This window comes from Papio anubis, chromosome 3 (assembly GCF_008728515.1).
Source record: "Papio anubis isolate 15944 chromosome 3, Panubis1.0, whole genome shotgun sequence".
Classification (NCBI taxonomy): domain Eukaryota; kingdom Metazoa; phylum Chordata; class Mammalia; order Primates; family Cercopithecidae; genus Papio; species Papio anubis.
Window position 1 is genome coordinate 33,857,047 of NC_044978.1, and position 21,371 is coordinate 33,878,417.

The 21,371-nt window shown below is 35.5% G+C and overlaps 1 long non-coding RNA gene across 1 annotated transcript; it reads right to left on the minus strand.

Annotated features, from left to right (window-relative positions):
* LOC110743350 lies at positions 1-21,155 on the minus strand. The gene is made up of 4 exons (XR_004182632.1): positions 20,123-21,155; positions 7,390-7,502; positions 4,793-4,897; positions 1-3,275 (listed from the first exon to the last, which is right to left on the minus strand). It is a non-coding gene; the product is annotated as an uncharacterized LOC110743350 (long non-coding RNA).
* Between the last annotated feature and the right edge of the window lie 216 nt (positions 21,156-21,371).

Consider the following 21,371-nt stretch of genomic DNA (forward strand, 5'->3'; position numbering starts at 1 on the left):
CATAGTGAGACTCCATATCTAAAAAAAGAAAAAAGGAAAATTAGCAGGGTGTGATGGAACGTGCCTATAGTTCCACCTACTCAGGAGGCTGAGAGAGAAGGACACCTTGAGCCCAGTGTTTGGGGCAGCAGTGAGCTGTGATCTCATTATTGCACTGTAGCCTGGGCAACAGGTAAGAGACCCTATCAGGAAAAAAAAAAAAAAAGTCAATTACCAATAAATACGAGGACTGGCTATGCTCTGAACTTAGTCACCTTTAAGACTCACACTTCAAAAGTCTGTTTCTAAATAACAATCATGATAACTGGACAAAAAAAAAAGAAAATATCAAACAAGAAAGACATTAAAGCAACTAGAAAAGAATAAAATTATCTTGTCTGTAAGGCCAATAAAAAATAGACAAAATAAAATAAAACCTTACATTAAAGTTTAAATACACTTTCCGATCATGAAAATAATATTATTTGCTAAGACTGCACAAACTATGAAGTTGTAAAGGAGTCTTTATGATTTTGGTTGTCTTGTCCTGAATCTAGGTTTCCAATCCTGCAGTTTTTTATCGTGGTTCAGATTTCAGGATTTCTTATACCTAAAGAAATTAAATTAAAGTCACCTTGTTTTGAATTGAGTATTGACTTGTGTTCTCAATGGGTTTCTAATGCTAATATAAATTAACAGTGTTGAAGTACACCGACTGGCAAGTAAATGGAATTAGTGAAACTCCCATGGAAAAAGTAACCCAACAGCACAGTCATGCATGTTAAGGTGTCATTAGAATAATTAGAAAATCAGGTGTCATTAGCAAAGAATTTTGCCACAATCAAGTAAAAGGGCACTGAAATTGTAGGGTAAAAGTGTTCCATCATATGTAGTAAAATTATAACAGCAAAGTATGTCTAGCAGCATTTGCAATTAGTTTTATAATAATCAAAAGATAGAATAAAAATAAAAGAATAGAAATACGATCTAAATGATCTCTTAATAACCTTTTTAAAGTTTATACCTGAATTATTGGGCACGTAGTTAAACTTCTCTTTTTTCTCATCCATAAAATGGAAAAATATAAACCTAAATAATAGAGCCATTGGGAGGACTGGGTTAACACAGTCAAAGAACCCAGAGCAATAATTCTATTATGATGATTTAAAAGGAGCAAATAATTTTGATAAGTGCAATCATACTGAATTTGAGTATATATGTTTTGGTCTTATTTTTCAGAGAATTTTCTATAACTAACTGCAATAATTGCCTCACAGCACTTCTTTATTCAATTGCCTCGAGTAGAAAGAGAATACAGCTTTCTTGGTTGCAATTATCATTAGTATGCAAATTCTGTCATTAGCACAGAGTTCTGCAGAGGAGATAGTTGGGGAAAAAAAAACACAAAACAAAACACTGTTGAGCATTCTTTCATAGCGCTGCATAGTTTCTCCATGGTGAGGGGGAGTAAAACTCTGGATTAAATGAGTATAGATATTAAAGCTTCCTATTATCTATCAGCCTTTTCATAGCATTTGCTCTATTTATGGCGCAAATTGTACTGGTATGAACCTTGCATGTGGTATGTTGAAACCAAAGTGGGTTGTTTTGATTTAACACAGGAAGTGTATTACAAGGTCATGATCTCTGAACCCAGATTGCCTAAATTCAAGTCTTTGCTCTGCCCCTTACTAGTTGTTTAACCCTGGGTAAAATATTTAAAATCTCTGGGTGTCAGTTTCCTCATACTATAAAATGATAACAGTACCTACTCCACGGGGTTTAGTGAGAATTAAATGAGTTAATATACATAAAGCACTCAGCATAGTTCCCAGACCTAGCAATGTCCAATGTCAGTTATTACTATCAGTCAGTGTGACAGCTTCTCTCACTACCTTTTTTGGTCTATATAAAACATCTCTCTAATTTCGGAAGAGTTTACCTTTTTTCAAGCCAAAGCATTGCTGTTATTGTTTTCAGAGCACTTAAATCCATCTTTCTGTGAGCAATCATTTAATATTATTGTCCAGAATTTTCCTTACAGTGAGGAAACTATCCTTTGGTTGCAGGTCACTGCTAACTCTGTGCCCTCTCCTGCCCAAAGAGGAATTGAGCAGACTCTGCTCTCCTCTGAAGTTCCACTATGCACTCAGAATCCAGACTAAAAGAGACCTCACACTGCAGTCAGTGGCTCCGATGGAAGGCTAGGCTAAGGGAATAATTACATATGATTTTCATTCTAATTTTGTGCCCACAGGGGAGCCCTGCTCAATGCAACTGTTAAACTGTGTTCATTTTCTTCCTCAAATGGCTTAAGTCAAGTTCATTTTCTGAGGGCTGCCCAGACCACTTCTCTGAGTTACACATTTTATATAACTCTCAACTGGTCATCTCTATCTAGATGTCCAACAAGTGCTTCCTATCCAGTGTGTCCCAAATTGACTCATCATCCTTCCTCTAAAAATACCTCATCTTCTGGCATCTTCTGTCTCAGTTACCCAAGCTAGAATTTTTGACAGCTGTCTCTTCCTCCCACCCTACATTGAACCTTAAACTTCTTCCCAGCTATTCTAGGATAGTCCAGATTTCAAATATTCTTCCCAACTCTCCATAATTTATAAGCAGTCTAAAGTGCTCAGCTGAGCTTCAAGACTGTAAATTTGCAACAGAGCCATTACATAAAGCTCTGAGATTTTCTCCAATGTAACTCAGTTCAGAGAATATCAATTCTGATATTTGACCATAGGTTCTATGTATTTTGTGATATAGTGTATACATCAATTAATTCCTGAAGATAAAATCAGAATGTGAAACCTAAATCCTAAAAAACACAATACCCTGGAATCAATGGCTCATAGTTAAAGTGAAATCACATTTACATGTCTATGACATCTGGTAAATTTGTACTTGGTTTATGTGTTCAATAAGAAAGGACATATGAAAAGAACATATGCACTGTCTGTGCAACATAGTGAAACTGTTTCTACGAAATATAAAATTAGCCAGGCATGGTGGTGTGTGCCTGTACTCCCAGCTACTCCGGAGGCTGAGACTGGAGGATCACTTGAATCCATGAGTTCCAGGCTTCAATGAGCCGTGATCACCCCACTCCACTCCAGCCTGGGCTACAGAGCAAGACTCTGTCTCAAAAAAAAAAAAAAAGGAAAAAGGAAAGAACATGGCATTTGCCATTTGCCACGACACTGAGTTTATTCAGCTTCGTATAGTTTGTTGTTGTTGTTGTTCTTGTTGTTGTTGTTGTTTTTTGCATTTTCTTTCTTCTTCATTCTTTGACACTGTAAAGTACCAAGATGGGAAAAAACTTTAAGTAATATTCTTTAATTTCAATTAAAGTCTTTAAATAAATTATTACCATATAAAGACCAAAAAGCCTGACATTTCCTAGCAATGCATAGACATTTAGCTCAAAAAAGAATAGCAAAAAATAGTAATTGTCTCTTCCAAGTCTATCTTGTAGATGAGAAATTTGGGCCAAGATTGACTTTTGACTTTCCAGTGACCAAGACAAAATATATGAAACCAGATTTATTATTTGTGTTGCTTTCATGCTCACCATTTACAACTACAGACAAAGCAATATTTTAGCATATTCATTGTCCCTCTTTGCCATTTTAAAGCTTCTAAATGAACATTAGTATTATTTAAGAAGGTCAAAAGGGTGATGGAAGAAGCCATTCTCATTTTCTTTAAGTCTGAGCATTGGGTGTGGGGTACAGGCTGTGACAGGCACACATGTCCCCAGGGGTCTTGTTTTACTACTGAGGGATACAAGGAAGTTCAAGCCCTTAACCTCTGTCCTCACATTCTCAAAAAATGTAGTAAAAAATAAAATAAATGTAATTTTAAAATGAGTATGGTTGTGCTTCATGATAGGCAGAGGTGTGTGAATGTGTGTGAGTGTGTGTGTGTGCACACGCGTGCGTGCGTGTTTAACATCTCTACCTAATGTGAGAGCTGGACATTCAATCTAGCTATCCAGTGGTAATTACTTGTGTAGATGGAGGAAAAAAAAAAACTCAAGTTAATTTAAAAGAAATTAGCATCATTGTGTAAAATGAAACAGAACTTTCAAAGTTTTTAACATTGTTTTTTCCATGATTCCTTCTATGAGGCAAGCAAATCACCATCAACAAAATGTTTCCCATGAGGAAACCAGGTCAAAGAGGTCAAATAATTCCTCCTGAATCCCATAACTCTGAGGCAGAGCATTGGTTCAAAGATCAGAAATCCTGGCGCTAAGTCTTTCCGTATTTCCACCCAAGAGTCTTGTGTTTTGGAAGCAACTCATTTAACCTTATCTGAATCACCACCAAAGTGCCTAAAACCTGCAAGATGATAAGGGCTTGCAAAATTTAAATAAATCACAGCCTAGAAAAACAGCCACACTTTGTCAAACCATCAAATAGTTGGCAGCAGTTTCTTTCCTTTTAGGGGTTTTCTTGTTGGAGTTGACATTCGGGTTAGAGTAGATTCTAAAATGGTTAGACTTATACAACTTTGTTGTAGTACTCACTCAGAAGAACTACTGCCAACAAAATTATTCCAAAAATGCTAGTCAAGTACAATTCCAGTTAGAAATAAAGGACACCGAAATGTGTGAAGTGTGACAATTTGGTTTTAGTAAATGGGTTCTATGGACCTAAAGTAAAGCCCCATCACCTCCAGAAGATGATCTTCTATTGAACAAAGACTAATTATGCCCCTTTCTGCATGCTTCAGGCCTAATGAGATTCCTGGCATATAGGAGAAGTGGGATAACTCTGAGAAAAATTTTGGCTGGAGCATGCCTAACCTGGGACTACAGTCCTTGGGGAAAAATTTCTTTTGCATCCTCCATGGTAGGCACCTTGTTCTTTCATCCTTTTACTCTCTCCCTGGCCATGTTCATCCATGTTTCCTGTATGCAAAGACAAAATTAAACACACCTAAAAATAGAAAGGCACAGGCACAGAACTATCAGAATGGATGCTCTGCAGTTAAAATGGGTGTTGACATTGAACAGCCAGCACCATTGTCTGGGTGAACATCAGCCCTTTGTTTCCTATGAGAAAAACTTGTCAGAACTACCTGTCCTAGACACAAGTTTTTCATGCCTTTGAAATAGCGGAGGCTGTGTTTCTTTTGAAGCTCATGGATATACTTGAGAGAGTCCAATGACAATGTGAAATTCATTACAAAATTATCTATGTGCATTTTTCTGAAGACAAAAATCTGTAATTTTCACCAGATTCTAGTAAAAAAAAAAGCCCATGACTCAGAAAAGTTAAGAAGTACTATTTATTTGGGTTAAAATGATATAAATCAGTACACTAAAATGCTAGAGAGCAGAGTAGACTCATTCCCCAACAGGATACTATTTAATTCCCTAACAGGTTATAAAATCGATGTAGTACAGGAGTCTTTTAAAGACCAAAGGAAACAACCTCTATTTATGTAAATTTGTAGGATGGACCCTAACACTTCAGGAGAGCTGCCTTTTCAGCAGTGTCTCTAGTGACAGGGAGATCATTAGTCTCGAAAAATATTCTTAGCCTGTTCATGTCACTCAATGATTTAAATTTTGATGATGTATAAATGTATCTTCTACCCCAGAGTTTTGTTGGTAATTGAGAATGAATTTATTAAATTGGCCCCTGAGAGGTTTGTGTTGAGAAAGGGTGACTTGAGCAAGAGCACACTGAGGACCGTCATGAAGAAGGGAAAGGACCCAGAAAGGACTCAAATCTCCCTAGCAGGTGAGATGACTGACATCATTTTTCTTCCATGGGGAACCTCAGCAATGACTAAGAGCACACCCATGGTAATCTAGTGCAGTCCTTCTGTGTCTTGCATGAGTCATGTTGTTTCAGAACAGGAAAGTTTGGGGTTCTAAAGTAACCTTCATTGACTTCTTTGTCAAAGACAGGTACTTTCTTCTGGGAAGCTGGAGTGGGCAAGCCTGTGTGGTTTGAGGTCAGAGCCCACATCCTGCTGCCTGTTCCTATTTCTGGAATATGGAGAGAAAATCTAGGGAAGAAAAAGCATTTATGGTGATGAAAACCATTAGGAGAAGGAGAGCAGTTTTTTGAAAATTAATCTTAGAACTCATGTAGTCACAATTGAGTAGCTTCTGTCATCAGTTACAGTCTGATTGGATTAAGACTCAGAAAGATGTAACTTTTAGTTTACTCTTACCTATTTCTTGGAAGTATCATTCTGAAGGCAATCAATGGCACTTCTATTTCTAGGTTTCTACCCAATGGTCTAAAACCCTAGTAGGCAGTTCTTCCTCCTCTTTATTCTACTAAATGATGTCAAGAAGTCAGTCATTTCTATTACCCAAAGAGATTCCCACCTGTGGTTGGCTCATACCGACAATCACTAGGCACAGCACTTTATGGCTCCCTTTCATTGATTCTATTGTTTTCCTCCCTGCAGAGAGAAGACCTTTTTCTTCTATCAATTATTTTAAAATAGTATCTAATTCATTTCAATATTAATGAACCTCTGGATCAGATAAGAAATTCTCCTAACTTTTAAAGGGGTCAGATTAATTTTCTTCATGTCACTAAGAAACAAAAGCAAACAAACAAACAACAATAACAAAGCAAACCAAAGCAACTAACAAAAATTGAGTGGAATTCAACTGGGTACTAGACTGAGTCTTCACTGGTATTACAGTAACACTGCTAACAGTTTTCAACAAGTATTTGAAAACTAATCTCTTGTATTCATCTGTAGTGAGGTAAAGTATCAGAAGAATGTTGGAGGATGCTTAAATTTAAAAAGGAAGGATGCAATTTGCTAATACTTGCTATGTAAGAGATACTTTGTTGTGTGCTTTGTATGTATTATTTTCTTTTATACCTACAGAAAACCCCATCTTACATAGAGAAAACTGAAGTTCAGGGATGAGCTTAACCTGCTCAAAGTCTCAGTTGTTGGGCTTTGAAGAAAGGATTTAAACACAGATGCTTGAGTCCAGTAACACTGTGTAAAACCTCTGCTCTCACACAATAGCTTTTGAAATATCAGACAAAAGCTGAGGAACCTAAATCAAGACATTTTGTAAGATGCTTTGATTAGCAAGACTAAAATCAGGTCAATAAAATATGTATATATTTAATGCTGAAAGTGAGATATGGAAAAAAACAAACAACCAAAATGTGCAACATTTTTCTGGAGTCTGGCTGAATCCGAAAGGTTGTTTAGTGGCCTTTTTTGTTTGCTTATAGTTGTTTTTTCTGTGAAAGACAAATTGTTTGTAGTCTAGCATTCACATCTCATTTCTGATCTACCAACAACACTTGTCTTTTCACCCTTCTGTCCTTGAAAATGTTCTTCAAGGCCCAACATCTTTTTCAAAATCTGTCTCTTAATTTGTAGCTCAAATGCAGAAGCAAAACTTACCCTTGAGACAACATTCAGAGCCATTTCTTAATTTAGGGCATGAGTCAGAATCCAGCAGAGCCATCCATGATTCTACAGTATACAATTCAATTTTTGGCATCAGACCAGCAAGACTTGTAAAAATAATGAGAAATAATAATTCTTCTAAAATCTCATAAAAGTGAAAAAGACTTCAAAACTCAAAACTTCTTAATTACATTTATGGACATCAATGGATTCAATTATGACATTGTACAAGAAACTTTTCATTTTTATCCAAACAGTTTCAATAATTAAATCATATTTTTTTCATGTTTCCTGACACTTGCTGTTACCAACAGTGCACTAATCTCTATAAAGGGCCAAAGAAATCAAGGATAATGATCTCCTACTGCTAATTCACAGGAACGTTTGCAATTTTTACTGTAAAACGTTGTAGGAAGTAAATTGCAGACTTGCCATCACTAAACAAACAGCTTGAAATGATAGACTAAAACAAAATAGATGAAATTAGAGAGAAATGCATGGAGGAATATACAGCTCTAAATTTAGGCCACAGAAAAGTCACAGTGGGAAAAAGCAGTCTAAGAGTGGGGCTTGTGACAAATAAGTAGAGATATTTAATTTGGGGCTTAAAATAAATTACTGTAATGAAGATCTTTGAAAAGAAAATGCTATTGTAGGTTTTATTAATAAATTCATAGGTTTAAAGTACATGGCAGTTCTATTACCGAGAGTCCTGCTTGCTCAATGAGTTGTTCTCTGGATGGAGACAGTGACAATTTGGAAAATTCCCTTATAGGGAAAGATGAAAGGAAATAGGGATACCTTATCTACATGAGTGGATTTAACATGAAAATAAAGGACCACTGCCTTCAAATGGTTGAAGCACAGTCATCTGGAAGAATGCGGATTAGAACTATCTGCTGAGGGTTCAGGAGGTAAAGCAAGAACCTGAGGGTCAGAATGATAAGCAGTTTTGTTTTAACTTAAAATATAAAACAATTTCTAACATTACTCACACAAGAGTCTATATTGCTTGCAAAGTATTATGTTAGGTGCCTGGTGCTGAAAGAAGAACCACGGTAAGAAAGGGTGCTTACATCTGCAGGGAGCTGACTTCTCAATGACCACTGTGTTCCTACACTGTGTAGAGGGCTGAGTTTGGTATCTTTATAAGAATAAACTAAGGGGAGGGGATGATACTCATTTAAATTTTAACCTAAAAATGAAAATCACTATAGGAATAAGTCCTGAATCATAATACAAATACCCTGGGACAGATGTCTTAAGGGTGTTGAAAGTTTTGTTTGGTTCCATGTTTGTTTGTTTAATGTATTTGTGTTCTTTTAAAGTCAACAATTCTGAAACAACAAACTGAAGTTTCTGCTTATTCTTTTCTTTGCCTTGATACGTTTTTCCAAACATAATGGTTAGAGTTAATGGAATAATCATGATCCCTCTTTCAATACCTACAGTGACACCCACTCCTTTGTAATTGAGTAATCCCAAATCACACTGAATTTTTCTCTCTGACCAGATTTGTATGATGTGTACATTCAGCCTTCTTTAATACCCAGGAGACTAGGTCAGTGAGCTCACTTTCTAGGGACAGAGATTAAGGATATCTTTTCCTTACCTCCAAAAGGTTTATTGAAAGCAATATAATGCCATTAAAATGTTCTTTTGGTGGGGTGGGAGGGGAGTTAAACATAGTTCTAAAGTAAATCATTCAGTCTAAATTACCAAAAATCTTATGATGGATATCTACTTTGCTTGCTGAAATAATAACAAATCTTTAATTTGAGCTGTGTCAGAATCGCTGTTACTGAACTATAGGTGCATTTGTTAAGAGGCATAATTGCAAACATCATGTAGATGAAAAAAAACTTACCTAAGAATGTTATAAGACATTTATACATAAGGATATAGGAAATTTCCAGAAAATGATAACTTCTTGCAGTTTATCTTATTCAGTTCTTTAAGAATGAGGAATAAAATTTGTGTCTGAACATCAATGAGACAGTTAATACAGCCTTCCATCATTCTTACCACATATTCTTAAATCGTTTTAAATCTCTCCCTTCTTTCTTGGCTATTTTCCTTTTCTCTCCTTTTCATTCTACCTGTCCTTCCTTCATGCACCATTTCTCTCAGGGGTAATAAGGATAAGTTTCCTGACTTCTGTTTAAGCAGTCTTTGTAGAAAACTAAGGGAATTAGACCCACTTATCTCTGGAAAACCACTTACATTCAGAAGTCCTGATGAAGATTCTAGATAGATGATAGATAGATAGATAGATAGATAGATAGATAGATAGATAGATAGATAGACAGACAGATAGATAGAATTCTTTGTATGATTCAATGTGACCATATTTTTAAATAGCAAACTAATCGTTCCAATAATTTTCACACACATTTTATAAATAAAACTGGAATGAAAAGTATTCAAGGCATACTATTTCTGCAAAGCAGTCTCTATCTTCACCAGCATAGAAAGCATCGTTATTGTTTTCACCAGCATGTAGAGAAGCTGGTGGTTGTGTTTCCAGCTCTCGGCATCCTTTGGCGGCAGAGATCGGCTGCCCTGCTCATCACAAGGCCAGCTAGAAACATTCAATTACCAGCTGTGGGAGCACAGCTGAGACTATTATGCTTCTCCCCATCAGTTTGAGTATTGAAAACAACTGCTGAAGTCCCTGTTAAAGGAACAAAACTACTTTCAGAAAAGTTGACATCTGAAATACCAAATTCTCCTGGCAACAAGCTAGAGAAAACTTTCATTAGTTAAAAAAATAAAGAAGGAACTGACAAATTAGTTTTTCAAGGAAACCGACATTTACATATACTTATAGATTACACAAATGCTAGGCTGAGAATAAAAGCTTATAATTTGGTACCAACTCTCCACAGGAGAGCCTAAATACAGACAATTACAAAAGATTTTTAAAAATACACAGAATCCGTTCCTGTTTGAAGATATGCATATTCGAAGTAATGGGAAAGCTTGCAAGAAACAGTCTGTACAAAAAAACTTCCAGAAGCAGTACAAAAGAGGACTACTCACAAATCACCGTTCAGACTTGAAAGTAACTTAAAACTATTTAGTACACTCTTCTGCTTTTTCCAGCTATGGAACCTGTGAAAGGAAAATAAATCTCGGGACCCCCAAATCTCTAAGCCAAAAGGAAAAGTCAAGCTGGGAACTGTGTCAGGCAAACCTGTCTCCTATTTTATTCCTAAAAAAGATAGCTAAGAAAGCTACCTGCCTGCCTGACAATTCGCCCACAAGGAATTTGCTCACAAGAAATAGGGTAAAGACCTTGAGGACATTTCAGGGTGAAATTCCAGTTCTGTTGAATTCACCCTGGCAATTTAACTGATAGCTCATCTTCACAGCTGTAGGGCAGGAAGTCATCCCTCTGCTCACCTGAGACAAATACAGATCTGATTGCTTCCTCTACCCTATTGTTTACGTAAAAATGCAGATTCACTAAGCCAGCCTAAGGCCTAAGTGACTATTCCTCTACCCTCCTCTCACATGTAAATTGCGTATTCAGTGAAAAGCTAATCAGAGACTCAAGAGAACGCAAAAGACTTGTCAAAAAGAATTGTCTTTTATCTACCTATGACTGAACAAACCAGTGTACATCTTACATATATTGATTGATGTCTCATGTCTCCCTAAAATGTATAAAAGTAAGCTGAACCCAACCACCTTGGGCACATGTCATCAGGACCTCCTGAGGCTATGTCACCGGCACCTCCTTAACCTCGGAAAAATAAACTTTCTAAATTGATTGAGACCTGTCTCAGATTTTTTGGGTTACAAACTAAGGAGATATTGTAAACAAAACAAGGACAGGAAATTCACCTGGGGGAGAACCAGACTGAAAACTCTGATCTCTTAAGAGTTTGTTCACAGTTCCTTCCATCCCAGAAACATTCTGTTCTATGAGCACTTCCTGAGGGCCTAACACATGGATGGCTGTGTGCTGAGTTTGATGGAGCACGCGTAGATGAATCTTCTTGCAAACTGCTCACATGGTGGGAGGAGCAATACCATATGAAGAGATTTGCTGACACCCAATATAAAGCAGTGTGTGCAACATAATTTCAATATAAGTTCTACATTAAACACCATCTCCAAGAACTGGCAAAGTTTAAAACATGGCCAGCAAGTTTAAACATGTGACCTATGACTTGATAATGCTGCTGCTGTTATTGATGCAGTTAAAATATAATAAGTCAGTATTCTATGCTTCTATAAAGGCCATTTTTGACTATAGATGATTGAGCCTTTTTTATGTTTTAAAAATGGTTCCTGTTTTACTTTATGTATTGACCTTAAAATACACTAAAGGTCTAACTATGAGTGAATCCATAGAATAATTTTTATATTCTTCTGATATATTGTCATTGAAAAATTATTCTAGCAAAACACTTATAAAAAGCTCTTAAAATGAGGTATTACTGCTTAAATTCAAGCATAGTGCAGTATATTGTTTCTAACTAACAATTAAATCGGTAATATGATATACTCTAAAGTCTTTAGGCCACAAAATATTAAATTAAAACAGTACTTCATAATTAAATGAGAATCAATAAGAGAAAATATTTAACTACACATTTGCCTTTGAAATGAATCAATTCAAGTTGCATTTTGCATATTCTACTATAATTTGGTATTCACATTGTTCATGAAAAGTCTCTTCTGGAAAATAAACTAGGGAAGAAAGCTTAAAAATTATTAGTGAAAGTGACAAAAATTAAATGTATGCCAAGAAGTTTAGAAATTATTTGGAGATGTCATTTGTGTTCCTGTTCTCCTTTGCTATCTTAAAGAGATATCGATGGGAATAGGAAAGCTCTACCTTTTTTTTCCCACAATGTCAGTTCTCACCACAATAAAGCTCAGATTTGATTTTATGGAGATGTCAAAAAAAAAAAAAAAAACTCGAAAATCATTTCTTCAATTATTTATCTTCTTGTTATGAACATGTTCCTCTCTCTGTGTCTACACAGATTATCACAGATTATCACCATCAGTGTTCATGAGAGCTCAGGTCCTAGAAAACTATCAGAGTTGTTTATTATAAAGCATTTGCCTAAAATACATCCTTTTCGCATGTGAGCCTTATAGATAAAAATGATCCTGAGTGGGCCAGGCACGGGGGCTCACGCCTGTAATCCCAGCACTTTGGGAGGCTGAAGAGGGAGGATTATGAGGTCAGGAGATCGAGACCATCCTGGCTAACACAGTGAAACCCTATCTCTACTAAAGACACAAAAAATTAGCCAGGCATGGTGGTGTGCACCTGTAGTCCCAGCTACTCAGGAGGCTGAGGCAGGAGAATGGCGTGAGCTTGCAGTGAGCTGAGATCGCGCCACTGCACTCCAGCCTGGGCGACAGAGCAAGACTGCGTCTCAAACAAAACAAAACAAAACAAAAGATCCTGAGTTAAATAGGTGGAAGACAACCTCTTTTGTGCCCCATTATATGCTAAAATGCTACAAACCATTCCAAAACCTTTACAGTATGCTACTGAAATCTAAAAACAATACAAACAACAACAACAAAAAGAGTAAACGTTCTGAAGGAAAGAAAATAATACTAAAGGCAACTTAAAAAATAATACCTGTAAAAACCACTTTTATAAATCGTGTTCCCTCATTTCCCTTCCACAATTATAACACCATGGAAAAAACACCAATTTAATTTTTTGTGGTAGGGTAGAAAATCACAGTAAGCTTTCTGGTGACCATCTGTGATTTAATAGCCAAAACGTTTATTTTAAGACTCAATTATGTAGTTTCTGTGAAACTATTTGGGATTCTACAATCCAAACCGATGATACTAGATAAAGTGTAAATATAAAGCAGATGCAAGTAAATTATATTAGAAAAAGTTTAAAATGGTGCTTGATATTTTCTAGTTTAAATATGCCAAATGCTAATATGCACTAGGAATCAAATGTTGAGAAACAACTTAGATCATCTTTTCTTCTTTGCTTCCTGCTTTAGTCGACTAGTGCTGCCATATCAAAGTACCACAAACTGGGTGGCTTCAACAACAGAAATTTATGGTCTCACAGTCATAGTGGCTAGAAGCCTGAAATCAAGGTGACAGAAGGTTTGGTTCCTTCTGTAGGAAAATTTGTTCCACGCCTTAGCGTCTGGTTGGTGATTTGCTGGAAATCTCTGGCATTTCTTGGCTTGTAAAAGCATCACTCCTATCTTTGACTTCTTTAGATGATGTTCAGCCTGTGTGTATTTCTATCCAAATTTCCTCTTTTTAAAAGGACAACAGTCAGGGGCCCATCCTACTTTAGTATGACCTCATTCTAACTATAATTTACATGTGCAAAAACCTCATTTCCAAATAGTGTGTCATTCTGAAGTTTTGGGGGTTAGGATGTCAACATACGAGTTTTGAGGGAAGACAGAACTTAATCCGTAACATTTCATAATGGAGAAGAGAAGTGTAAAAACTGATAATGAAATACAAAATGATAGTTTTTCAAATGATTTCAGTGGACATTCCAGTCAGATGTTCATGTTTGCAATGCAGAAGCCAAAATAATGAGATTTGATCATCTACCAAGAGAAAATTAGTATTCAATATTGATCTATGTGATTGGGGTGAAAGGTTAAATTGTTAGTAAAAAAAATTCATTTATTTGTGAATAAAGAAATATTTTTTTCCAAAACATTTCTCTCATTCAACTGTACTTTTGTTCTCTTTTTCTCTTTAGAAAATTAGATATTATTTAGCTAATTATAGGGTTTTGATGCCAGGGATATTTAGAATATGTTCAGTATACAAAGTTAATTATTGATTGTCATTGTTTTATTAAATTAATAATTGCAGAAAATTCACTATTTGTAACACATATTTTTGCCAAAGTTGAATTATAAAATTAAAAATGAGTACACAGACAATTTTAAAATATGCATATCAACCGAACAGACTTTGGGATATGTCCCCTAAAGAATCAAAATCACTTGAATGCAAGGAGTTTATTACAGTATTGTTTATAATAGCAAAAGTCTGGAAAACAAACTGAATTCCATTAAGATTGCACTGCTTGAATAAATTAAGGTTTACTCAGTCTATGTCATATTATACTATGATTAAAAATAAAGATTGATATTGATTTTTTTATCTGAAGTGATGCCCAATATATGTTTTAAATGTGAAAAATGAAAAGATAATTTCCAACAGATGTGTATAGTGTAGTGCCACTTTTATTAAAAAAATGTATATGTGCATGTATGCCAATGTGTTTTTGCACTGACCCAGTAAAATATGTGGAATGATAAATACCAAAGTATAAATATCAGTTATTTTAGAGGTTTGGCATTCAAAGAGGGAAGATGAAATTATTAACAACATTTCCTAAGAACATGGACATTCTCTTTATATGATCAGAGAAAAATTAACCAAATTGGGAAATAAAACACAAAAACAATAGTATAAAACCACAAATCATATTTCAAATTTATCAACTGTCTTATAATGCCTTACAGAGCTGTTTTGCACAGTTTAGGTTCCAATCCAGGATCACACTGCATGTCATGCTTATGTCTCTTTACACTCCTTTACTCTAAGATAGTTCCACAGATTTTCTTTGCTTTCTGTATGTTGACAGTTTTCAAAAGTGTAGATCAGCTATTTTAAAGAATATGTCTCACAATGTTTTTTCTTTGTGATGATTCCTTATAATTTGATTCACAAAATGACATTGTATTCTTTTCACTGCATCATGTCAGTAAGCACTTGGTGTCAGTTTGTCCTGATACGGTGAAGAGAACATTGATCTCTTCATTAAGGTGATGTCAACCACTGAAATTGTTAACCATAAATTAACTATTTACCCTATATAATTAATAAGTAATTAGTAGGGAGATATTTAAGACTCTGTAAATATCCTATCTCTTATTAATCTTTTTAATTTGCATATAATATACATTCAGATTTTTATTGTATTATTTTCCATTACGCCAGACAGTTAGTAGAATTGTTCAGATGTCTTATTCCTGCACTGAAATTATAGAAAATTAGACCAAGAATTCAGTAGGAAATCTTGGTCTAATTTTCTATAATTACTAAAAAGGAGTGTAAGCTATTCAAATATATGTTTGGATTTTTCAATTTCTCCCTATATCTTAACCATTTTGCTTTTGTATTTTGAAGCTCTGTTATTAGGTGCATACTCATCTATAATGGATACGTCTCCCTCAAAAATTAGCCCATTATCACTGTGAAATTTCCTTCTTGATTTTTCTGATAATAATAGAGCTATTTTAACTTTCTGATACTTACTATTCTGTGGCATATATTTTTACATTCCTTTCTTTTAAGCTACTTGCTTTCTTCTGAACGAAGCTCACCATTTGGTTTTACTTTATATACAGTCTGACAAGCTGGCCTTTTAATTGTAATGTATATTCTATTTGCATTTAACATAATCATTGGTTAGGTTTAGGTTTACTGTTTTGCTATTGTGTTCTATTTGTCCTATTTGTTTTTTAGTCCTGTGTTCTTCCTCTTCTACCACTTTTAGCTAACGAAGTATTTTTGTATTCTATTTTAATTATTTTAATGACTTTTTAGTAAGAACTCATAGTTGTATTGTCATACTACTTCATAAAAAATGTAGGAACATTGAGGCCGGGCGTGGTTGGCTTCCACCTGTAATCCCTGCACTTTGGGAGGCCAAGGCGGGTGGATCACAAGGTCAGGAAATCGAGACCATCCTGGCTAACACGGTGAAATCCCCGTCTCTACTAAAAATACAAAAAATTAACCGGGGGTGGTGGCGGGCGCCTGTAGTCCCAGCTACTCAGGAAGCTGAGGCACGAGAATGGCGTGAACCCGGGAGGCGGAGCTTGCCGTGAGCCGAGATTGCGCCACTGCACTCCAGCCTGGGTGACAGAGTGAGACTCTGTCTTAAAAAAAAAAAAAAAAAAAAAAAAAATTAGTAAGAACATTGAGCCAGTGTATCTGCATTTACAGTTCTGATGGTATTATTGTCATCTTTTTCATTTGTATATGTTACAAACCCATTACACATTATCGGTTTTTATTTTTATAGTAAATTAACTTTTTTAAAAGTAAGAGAAGTATGAAAGATATTTTCTAAACATGCATATTTGAGCCAGGTGTGGTGGTTCATGCCTGTAATCCCAACACTTTGGGAGGCCAAAGCAGGAGGATTGCTTGAGCCTAGGAGGTCAAAGCTGCAGTGAGTCCTGATCGTGCCACAGCACTCCTGCTTGGGTGACACAGTGAGACCCTACCTCAAAAAAATAAAAATAAATAAAAATAAAAAATAGAAAAGACAGGAAAAGAAAGGAAAGGAAAGGAAACGAAAGGAAGCGAAAGGAAACAAAGAAATAAAAGAAAAGAAAAAGAAAAAATATTCATGTTTTTACTATTAGTAATACTTTTCATTTCTTCCTGTGGATTTGAGTAACTATCCAGAGTTATTTTTTAATTCAGCCTGAAAACCTATGTGTAGCACTCTTTTATATTGAGATGGCCTTACTTTGCCACCCAAGCTGGAGTGTGGTGGCATAATCGTAACTCACTGTAGCATTTCTTTAATGCTTTCATTTATTTGAAAATATCCACAGTTTGCAGACTCTGTTCATATTCTTAGTTTTTTTTCTTTCTGTCATTCATATTAGATAATTTCTACTAATTTATCTTCACATTCCCTGGCCGTCTCTTATGTTCTCTCCAATCTGTAGTTAATCTCATCAAATGAGTGTTTTATTTGTGTGTTGCAATTTTCAGTTCTAGAACTATTATTTGATGATTCTTTTAGTTTCTATTTTTCAGATGACATTTCATATCGATTCATTCATTACAATCATTGCATGTTGTTTTGTGCTTCAATATATTTATGATAGCTACATTAAAGTCCTTTTCTGTCAATTACAACCTCTGAGTTTTCTTAATGCTGGATTCTATTTACTGCTTCTCTTAACTGCGGTTTTCATCATTTTTCTGTGTGTTTGTGTGTCTCAAAAAAAATTACCAAAGGAAACAGAAAATGAAGTGTGCCTAACAATTGTTAAAATTATTTTCTTAAAATATGATCGGATTTAGCCAACATCTTTAGTAATTTCATGGATATCTTCATTATCCCCAGTGAAGCAATGCTTAAATCAATCTAAGCATTAAAATTAATCTTACAGAGCTAGAATTCCTTGGGTAACAACAAATCTTCTCTTCATTTTATATAGGAAACAAATATAATATAAATTTTATTCTTTACTGCCAAAACAGAACCATAAAACAACAGGATATCAAAATATCACCCACTAGGAAACAAATTCTTAGGCATTGCTTGTGTTCTTACAAACTGGTGAAGATTTTCTGAACAGCGATCTGGTAATATTTAGTCAAATTAAGAATGCAAGTATCCAATGACCTACCCTACCAATTTATAGGTTTTATGTCCCATAGAAATTCTCAATGAGATTCATGACTGTTGTGGGCGTTGACTGTCGTAATAAGAAGGCGGAGCATGTCTGAGAATACATGAGCACTGTTTATGAGCTGGTGTTTTGGAGGGAAACAAAGTGCTTATTACTAAATAAATTAAGATTAAAACGTGGTGGATATACATTATGAACTCCAGAATGCAGTTAGAACCAATAAACCAGATGGACATACATAAACATGCATAGATATAAGCACACTTGCCTGAACAGCAAATGAATATGAAATATTTCTTGGATATAATTTATATGAAGTAAATAGCAGATTAAATTAATAAATTACCAGCTAGATATGAAACAAAGATTATTTTTAAACAGTGCATATGTATTCAAAACATATATCAAACCAGAAGAATTGTTTTCTATGGAAGAGAGAAATGAAGTTGAAATCTTGGATGAAGACTATACCAAAAAGAATAGATTGGCTTCTTCTTAATACTAATGATGATAATGTGCAATGAACTGATGGGTACATTCACTCAATTCTTTACCGTTAGGTACACTCAAAAAAAAATATCCCCTTGAGCTAAAAAGAATTTCACATTTTAATCTTTTAAAATTTTCTCGCATATAATTCAAAAATATCTATTTAAAGGCATATACTTCTAGAAAATCATTTTAGGGAAAAGCCATAAATACCCATTACTGGAAACAAATTTAACACTCAATAACAGAAAGCAGTTAAAACTCATAACTATATTTAGTCACTAAAATCATATGATGTAAATGTTTAAGAGAAAAATAATTATTAAATGTTAAGATATATACAAAACTGGTATGAGTATTATGATTCCAATTTTGTTGGAAATGTGTATATAAAAAAAGAGAATAAAAAGATACTCGAAAATATTTACAACAGTGATGTTTTATGTCTGGAATGATTGATCAATCCTATCAACAAACCTTAAAGAAATCAAAGAGGCAGGAAAAAACTAAAATATTATTTATTTTCTCATCCTTTCCTAAGCCTATATATGAATGCCTTTTTATTATGTTTCTGTTTTTGCCTTGCTTTCACTCTACCATTCAGTAAGAGCTACCACTGAAGATACCATTTGCTATGGGCTCAACGTTTGTGTCTCCCTAAAATTTTCATGTTGACATCTTAAACCCTCAGATAATGGAATTAGAAGCAGGGTCTTTTGGGACTGGTGCTTCTATTTTAATAGGTCCAAGGGAGGCTGTTTGCCCCTTCCACCACGTGGACACAAGGACATGGTGCCATCTATGAACCAGAAAGCAGGCCCTCACCAGACACCAGATTTGCTAAAATCTTGATCTTGGAATTCCCAGCCTCCAGAACTCTGACAAAATTTCTATTGTTTATAAGCTATCCAGTTTTTGATATTTTTTTAATGTAGCAGACTGAAAGGACTAAGACTCCATCTAATGAATGGAAATGGATTTATCAATTTTCAATCCAATTTTCCTAGGATACAGAAAAAAGAAAAAAATGTAACTATATGTACTTAAATATTTCTCACTGATATCTCACAAAAATATATAGATTTATGCAATTTACTTAGTAAGAATATTTAAGGAGGAAGATCATGGGCGAAAATGAGGAAGTTTACTCTTAGCTCTATTTATTTGTCTTTGCAAATTCATCAGGATTACTGCTTGATCTTATGCCTTGTGAATGCTATCCTTAGGATTTCTATAATTGTAGTTCAGTTTTAACTTATTGTATGTATCATAGTATAATTTGTTCTCTATCAGTGTGTATCTCCACCTAATTCACCTACCACCGTACCTACAAAATTTTTGAGATAGCCTTCTTTGCAAAGTATTTAGTCTCACTTTGTCATTTTAATCCTTCCAGCAACATTATTAACCAAAAATTCCTTACAGCCGTATTTTCATCTTCCTTTTGCCCCTTCAGTGGTTACTAAATATTTCTAGCAGCATGAAATAAAATACTCATTATATTATACTTTTACCTTGTGAGTTTGAGTCCAATGTAACCAGCTATTGTTTAAACAGCAGTAGTAAAGTGATAGTGCAATAAAATGAAATCCATTTAACAAACATTTCCTACTAAGTGCAACATATTATGCCAGATGCTGCAGGAGAAAAAAAAATTTACAAGCCTGTCCTATCTTCTAAGTGTTAACAGTTTCATTGACAATAGTAATTATATTATATTTTTACTCTTAATGTTCCTCTTTGAGGAAATGTCTCTCCCAAAGCACTCTCAAGACATGAGTTTTTTGTCTGTTTCTCTCCTGCAACCTTCTTACCTTCCAGCCTGCAATAGGGGTAGGTGTTCCATTTGTCCTCCTTGTGGCTTTCAGATCATCCCTCCTCCGTCCTCGAACAATCCTCCATTTTTAAATCTCATTTCTCACTGATGCTGTCATCCGTGGCAACTCCATCAAAAGCCCAATATCTGAAATGTTTGTTCCTGGCTCCCCAATCCTGTCTAAATTCTTGGCTATTAATTTATACTTCGTCTAATTTCCTGCATTCTCAGTTCCTAGAGCTTCTCTCCCATGAAGATCTCTTCTGGGAAGCTGAGACAGGAGAATTCCTTGAATCCGGGAGGTTGCAGTGAGCCTAGATCACGCCTCTGCACTCCAGCTTGGATGACAGAATGAGACTCCATCTCAAAAAAAAAAAAAAAAAAAATTGTCTTCCACCTGTCTCAACAACCCTAACTTGCCATTACTAAAAAACACAGCCCTGTTATAATTTCTATTTCCTTTACTTCGTTTATGACCATCTCCTTTCCTTCCTGCACATTCCCTTTACGTCTCGGACTTCAAAAATCCTCAAAACGCACTGAAAAGACCATTCCTATGATTCTACCTTTTTGCTCCTTATCCAGTTTAAATTCCAATGTCATTATAGTCACTCCCATGCTTTCATCCTTAACTCTCTTGCTTTTATCTCACTTGGCAAGTCACAGCGCTAATTAATCCAAGTTTCCACCTATTCCCTGCTGCACCAGAGCAGTTAAATGGGGTTGGTGAAATACTTGCTGTGTGTGAACCTCAAACATTCCATAAAGTGGCCTGGTGGTCCCACTGTGCTTCCCCAGTCCACTCCTTTTCCCGCTCTCCTCAATGGACGCCTTCCCATGTATCCTCTCTGCAAACTTCCAGTGCTTTCCTCCGTCGTTGGTCTCAGCGGAGAAACTTCTTTTCTCCTCACTGAAAAAAAATTGCAGCTATCAAGACCCGGTGAGGCATCTCAAGCCTGTAATGCCAGCACTTTGGAAAGCCAAGGTGGGTGAATCATGAGGTCAGGAGTTCAAGACCAGTCTGGCCAAGATGGTGAAACCCCGTCTCTACTAAAAATACAAAAATTAGCCAGGCGTGGTGGCATGTGCCCTTAATTCCAGCTACTCAGGAGGCTGAGGCAGGAGAACTGCTTGAACCCGGGAGGCAGAGGTTGCTGTGAGCCGAGATCGTACCACTGCACTTCGGCCTTGGGGACAGAGCAAGACTCTGTCTTAAAAAAAAAAAAAAAGAAAAAGAAAATATTGAA